Source organism: Palaemon carinicauda, chromosome 21 (genome assembly GCF_036898095.1).
Source record: "Palaemon carinicauda isolate YSFRI2023 chromosome 21, ASM3689809v2, whole genome shotgun sequence".
Lineage (NCBI taxonomy): Eukaryota > Metazoa > Arthropoda > Malacostraca > Decapoda > Palaemonidae > Palaemon > Palaemon carinicauda.
In genome coordinates, this window is record NC_090745.1 from 15,392,187 (window position 1) to 15,399,686 (window position 7,500).

Here is a 7,500-nt window from a genome sequence, read left to right on the forward strand (position 1 = left end):
AGTTCCCGGATAAAAGAGAAAAGTTGGAATCCGCAAATCTATCTCTCTCTCTCTCTCTCTCTCTCTCTCTCTCTCCCCTTGATTCATCTTAAACCTGAACTGTTACCTGACACTAGTTTCCAGGATAAGAGAAAAATTGGAATCCACAAAATATCTCTCTCTCTCTCTCTCTCTCTCGCTCTCTCTCTCTCAACCACACACACACAGCAAAATCTTGCCTCTTTAACATCCCTTTCATACAACTAACCTTTACCTTATAAGGTCACACGTGGCGGGCCTTCATATCTTGCTCTCATCTACACAATATCAGTTTAATCACCCGCTTCATGCAAATATTATAATACAGCATGTCAGGTTAATCTCGTGTTAATAATACAAAAATGTTCTGTATTATTTGAAGATAGTTATTAACATGTTTTTATATGTTTTCTTATACAGCTAAATGGCTCAATGTTGATGATAAATGATTTCAATGATAAATGTTTTATACTTAGAATCTTGCAGGTGTGATTTTTTGGAGCACTATATTAAGTGCATGATTGTATGTATACATTATCATTTTATTATTATTATTATTATTATTATTATTATTATCATTATTATTAATACAAGATAAGCATGCATTTAAGCACACTTTATCCACACACACACACACCCATACACACACACCCATACACACACACACACCACACACACACTATATATATATGTATATATACATATCTATAATATATTTATATATATGTCTCTCTCCCTCTCTCTCTCTCTCTCTCTCTCTATATATATATATATATATATATATTTATATATATATATATATATATATATTTCTATATATATCTATAGATATATATCTATATATAATATATATCTATCTATCTATCTATCTATATACATACATGTGTATATATATACATAATATATATATATATATATATCATCATCATCATCATCATCATCCTCATCATGTCCTCCTAAGCCTATTGACGGTAGCATAGACACCGTATGGTTGTTTAACAGAAAAAAAAAATTAAATTTTGAACAGGACGCATGAGTTTTAGTGTACGTATATACGCATCTACTGTATGACGTCAATAAGTTGAATGAACCTGGGTGAGAATACTGGTTTCTATATCTACATTTATGGGTCTATAACTTTTTGCAATAGTGTGACTGCGTTCGTATACATAAGAAAATGAGTGTGTGTGTGTGTGTGTGTTTACAGCAGTACATATTTCGTGTTAAGAAAGAACAGATTAGGGTTACTTTTCTATAGGTTTAACTTTTTGATATTTCTAGTGTATGCTACCCATCAGAAAGGACGACTACATATTTAGATTCGCACACAGAGATTCAACATTTCTCACTGACTCCACCTTTTCTAACTATAAACACGCTAGTTTGGGATATTTGTGGGAAATTGTTGTTTTCTGAGTGTTTTTCATTCAGCGCGAAGTGGGATACACACACACAAACACACACACACATATATATGATACCCATGTATATATATATATATATATATATATAACCAGACACTTGCTCTTCATCATATAGGGGAGACTCCATCTCATCATTCTTATAAACACTCCAGGAGGATAAAAGTAACTGAGCATGTCTTACAGATGCTAAAATTAGTTTTTCGGTTTTTCTAATGTCTGTTCAAAAAATAAAAGGTAGAATGTGACCAGTAACTGCTGCTTTCTTATTCTCAAAAGACATCCTTTAAAAAGGAAAATATAGCATATTCACAGTAATCTCAACAAACAGCGTCTGACATGGCCAACTCTTCCCTCGCACGTGATCCTTCACGAAAACACTACCATTGATCTAAATGTTTTTGTAGAGTTGCAGTATCCGTCAATATAATTATTATTACTCGCTAAGCTACAACCGTAATTGGAAAATCAGGATGCTATAAGCCCATGGGCTCAACTGGAAAATAGCCCAGTGAGGATAGAGAAAAAAATATTTCAAGAACAGCAACTACACCAAAATAAATATTCCTATATAAAGTATAAAAACTTTAAGGAGGGTGATCCTGAACCTTGAAGAAATCAGGTGATTTTGAATTTGAATTTTCAAAGTCACAAAAGGTCAAAGGTCATGGTGTCATTTTAAAGCTCATATGTAGTTTTCTATCTGCCAATATGTACCTGTACTCGTTTTGAGTTATAGCCCTCTGTAATTTGGTGACTGAAAAATTCGACCCACTGAACTTTGAATCTGCTAATCTTCAAAGCTATGCATTTTCACAAGAGTGATTTATATATAATTATATTTTCGACACCGGAAAATGAAGATTTTAGTCTGTTTCGGGTAAAGCGGATAATATTTTACGGAGTTTACCCTAAAAAAACGATTCTGACCTTTCCAGTTACTCTAACCTTGGCTTTGATCTTGTGCGGTCCATGTGTATCGGAGCATCTCTCCTGAAAATTTCAAGTAAATCCCTCTCGTAGTCTTTCCGTAAATGAATGAGCTAGGAAAAGAGAAACACACACTCAAACATTTATATAAGAAACAATACCCTTTGCTCAAAACACAACCTAAAATCCGTTCGAACATAAGCTTTCCAGACTGTCTGGGATCCGCATGACTCACAGACTAAGCTTTTTTTTTTTTTTTCATTTCACAAGTTTTCAAATTCACCATCATCAATTCTTTTTCATAACACATAAATTTACTCTCGCTTCCTTCCCCTTTCGTTTGGGCGCCGTCTCTTTGGCCTTTTTTCATATAAAAAGGTAGCAAGGTCACAGGTAGTAGATTAGCACCCGGTGAGATACTACTGCTTGAAAGTTATTCGGGTCGTTTGACTGGCCAGACAGTACTACTTTGCATCCCTCTCTCTGGTTACGGCTCATTTTGTCTTTGCCTACACATACAACCGGTAGGAAAGTAACCTAAAAAAGTTTTAGTATTAAACCTGTCTGATATAGGAAAACCTTTTTGGATATAGATAATAAAATCCCTAACTTTATTAAGGAATACGCATGTCAATCTTATGATTTTTTTATTTGTCCCTCTTTCTATATGTAACCCTTTCAATACACAAAAGTGTATATGTATATGTATATTATATATATATATATATACATACATATACATACACATATAGATAATTTATATACTGTTACATATTGAACACTAATATTTATCTCTCTCTCTCTCTCTCTCTCTCTCTCTCTCTCAATATTATATATATATACAGTATATATATATATATATATATACAGTATATATATATACACAGTATATATATATATATATATATATACAGTATATATATATACACAGTATATATATGCATATATATATATATACACACACATATATATTATATATATATAGGTAGAGTAGATAAACAAATATTTGTGTGTATATGTACAGTATATAGATTAAATATATGTTATATATATATATAAAATATATATATATATATATATATATACAGTATATATACGTATATATAAGGATATATATAGATACAAGAGAGAGAGAGAGAGACTGAGAGAGAGAGAGAGAGAGAGAGAGAATTACTAAATAAAATTAATGCCATTTTCCTATTAAGTCTTACCAAGCCAATCTTTTCTTGTATTCAAACTACGCTAAATATGCCATAAATTGCAATAAAAATAGTCAATATTATTCCAATTAAAAACTATTACCGATAACCAATCAGATAGATGAACAATGGCGATTCTAATTATAAGTGAAATAACTATTAAGGGAGAGGCAATTACAGTAAGCATAAATAAATGAATCTATGTTAAGGCCAGCACGCAATTATTGAAGTTAGTTTAAACTATGAAAGTGAAAAATATGATATGATTGGAAATCTGAATATCATCCGAACATTCTTTACAAAAGAATTCTTTATGTGTAGAAAATGTTAAATCTTTCAACTTCATCTAACACTCAAAAGGCCACATTCAACAGCAAAAATATCTATTAGATATCGATCACCTAATCTATTAGATTTAAAGTATACGATGATATATTGTAATCCTTAGCAATGTAATATATCTCTGCCTTTAACCGCTTTCGTTACACTTTCCCCTTGCAATACAATCTTATATGAGTCAGTAATCAATACTAATAATTGGTTAAAATTATATATATACACGCTGTATATACACACACACAACCATATATATTTTATATATATATAATATATATATATATAAATATACACACATATATATTGTGTAATATATATACATATATAAATATATATATATATATAATATATATATATATTCCAAACATGTTACATCAAATATTTGGGGAGAGGAGAGAGAGAGAGGAGAGAGAGAGAGAGAGAGAGAGAGGAGAAAGAGAGGAGAGAGAGAGAGAGAGAGAGAGGAGAGGAGTAATATATATGTCACTCAGTCAATACGCAATTCTGCTGGTTCTCTATCAATGCACATTCTCCGAATTGGATTGTAAAAGGGACCACTGATTCACTCTTATGAGAATAGGGATCAAACTGGATTTGACTGTGAAGTCAGAATCTCCATTTGATGTATGGCGAAATAATATTCTATAGACTTTTTTTTCATACATTTTTTTCTCAATTGATTTTATGCGTTACTATATTTTTGTTCTTTGCTGCAATCCCATTTTTTTTTTTAAATTTTACTCTTTCGCCAAAAAGAATTGTGTTCTGTGCTAAGTTAACTTTTCGTATAATAATACTCGACCTGATCTAGAATCTCTTCTTATTGTTTCATATACTATTTATCATTATTGTCATGTTTTCTCATTTTTTATATAACTTCATCCTGTTTCATGATAGCTAGATTTGATCATACATAAATAAATAACAGATAAAACATATAGAAAAATAATAGTAATTGATGATAATAGCAATGGTAATAATATTAATACCATTAACAACAGATGAATCTGTATAACGAAAACTAGAATCCAACAAAATCTAACAAACAAAGAATATCTATCAACTAACTTAGTTTATAATTGGCAAATGTCATACTGAATAATTGAGACTTTATAATGGACAGTGCCACTCCTACATAAAAAACAATCTTTGTGCCAGGTTTCAAACGTACCAGTCACATGTGGAACTAAATAATAAGTAAAAGTTCATATCGTACGACGGTGGGAATGGCAAAATGATTGACGTTGGAACCTCAGTGCTAACTGCATTTCAGGATTTATTTGGTGGATTTCTTTTTTACAGTGTTGCTAAATTTTGCAAGAAAATAGCAAAACGTTGGAATTCCGCACATACATTGGGATTACCTTCCCACAATTCTGTATTTTTCCAAAAAAAAAAAGAAAAAAAAACCAAAATTGGTAGATATTAGGTATCACTTTTGTTTCTGAAGCCGAGAAATAAACTTTATGCCAACTGATAGAGAGAGAGAGAGAGAGAGAGAGAGAGAGAGAGAGATGAGAGGAGAGAGAGAGAATACAATTAAAAAAGGCATTTAAATTAAAACCTTAACAATTTGAATGACTAAACTTGTAAAAATAAGTGTACTTAACTTACTCCCAACCTTTCAGAGGTAATATAGTAATGAAGAGATTATTTCGATAAAAAAATATAATTTACTACGTTGCAATAATAAACAAGTGAAGCATTTGTTTGTTAAACTAAATATTCACTTGATAGATGTATAAATGCGATGATCTGATATCATTTATAGAATACCTATTATGTTTACTTATAGAAAGTTATACCTGTTTGTATACAATTATATATACGCAAATGTAATGCACAACGAATGTGGTAGAAATATCTCTTAAATTGCTGAAATGTGATTCCCTCTCTCTCTCTCCTCTCTCTCTCTCTCTCTCATCTCACACACACACACACACTTGGTTTATACAAGCATATACCTCTAAAAGAAAAACTAGTTTGGCACGAGAGAGAGAGAGAGAGAGGAGAGAGAGAGAGAGAGAGAGAGAACGGATGTGGTTCGAAATATCTCTTAAATTGCTGAAATGTGATTCTCTCTCTCTCTCTCTATCTCTCTCTCTCTCTCTCTCTCTCTCTCTCTCTCACCACACACTTGTTTATACAAGCATATACCTCTAAAAGAAAAACTAGTTTGGCACGAGAGAGAGAGAGAGAGAGAGAGAGAGAGAGAGAGAGAGAACGGATGTGGTCGAAATATCTCTTAAATTGCTGAAATGTGATTCTCTCTCTCTCTCTCTCTCTCTCTCTCTCTCTCTCTCACACACACACACACTTGTTTATACAAGCATATACCTCTAAAAAAAACTAGTTTGGCACGAGAGAGAGAGAGAGAGAGAGAGAGAGAGAGAGAGAGAGAGAGAACGGATGTGGTCGAAATATCTCTTAATTTGCTGAAATGTGATTTCTCTCTCTCTCTCTCTCTCTCTCTCTCTCTCTCTCTCTCTCTCAAACTAGTTTTTCTTTTGAAGGTATATGCTGGTGAGAGAGAGAGAGAGAGAGAGAGAGAGAGAGAGAGAGACCTGGTAAAGGTAGAAATGAATTGCCCTTGCAAAGACCATTTAGTAAACACCCCCTTCCAAAACTGGTTGCAGAAGGTTATAGGATGATACACTTGGCTAAGTTAACACTAAATAAGACTAGTTTATGTTGCTTTCAGTTTTTTTTTATTCTCTACATTCACTACTATTAGTAATGTCATATCAATATTGTTGACCTACTGCTATCACTCTTACCATTATCAATACTAATATTACTATCACAAATGTCTGTACATTAGTGTTGACAACATTATTGGCTTTAATTATGAGGACATGATAAAATGAGTGGAGAACACATGTTCCATAATAACACCACATTCATGACCCTCATCACTATTATATTCGAAACTATTATATGTAAAATACTGAAAGAAAAAAATTGTAATATTTCCGTAATTGAAAGTGATAATGATCAATTTGAGTCGTTACCGATTATAGTTTCATCACTTTCATTAAATCTTGAAAAAAAAAAAATATCAAAACAGGCAAAATAGCTGAACATTCTTAGAACGAGAACAAATAATCTTTATTAGGCGTAAGTACTGACCTCTCTTGAGGTCACAAAACGCCGTTTATCTTCGGTCAGACTAATTTTTTTTTTTCTTTTGAACTAAACTTAATCCACGAGAACAAGATAAGTCGACAAAAGCATTTGCCTCCTGGATACACAGACCGATGACCTGTGGAATTAGAGAAGATATTGTCTCTCATCCTGATGTAACCAGATCTTTGAAAACTGGCTATACCCCAGACACGAGTAAGGACAAGTATCCTTCAGTGGAATAGAAAATGCTTCATTTGTTGCTGTTGTTGTTGTTGTTTTTGTTCTTAGGACAATTCGGGATTTATTTTTTCTTGGCAGGGAAGTTACCTGCTTTTAAGTATAAGATTTATTTTCAAAGATTCATTATTTCTATAGATTCTTAATTACCTATCTCATCGTTCTTTCAAACCAAGTGAAAGGAAGTGAAAATCTATATTACAAATAACTTGTTTTTGTTTCATAAAAAAAAT

The 7,500-nt window shown here is 32.0% G+C and overlaps 1 protein-coding gene across 1 annotated transcript in view; it reads right to left on the bottom strand.

Annotated features, from left to right (window-relative positions):
* The window catches only part of LOC137615186 (uncharacterized protein C15orf61), a 549,979-nt gene that overhangs the window by 207,554 nt on the left and 334,925 nt on the right, over window positions 1-7,500 (bottom strand). The window lies entirely within an intron of this gene.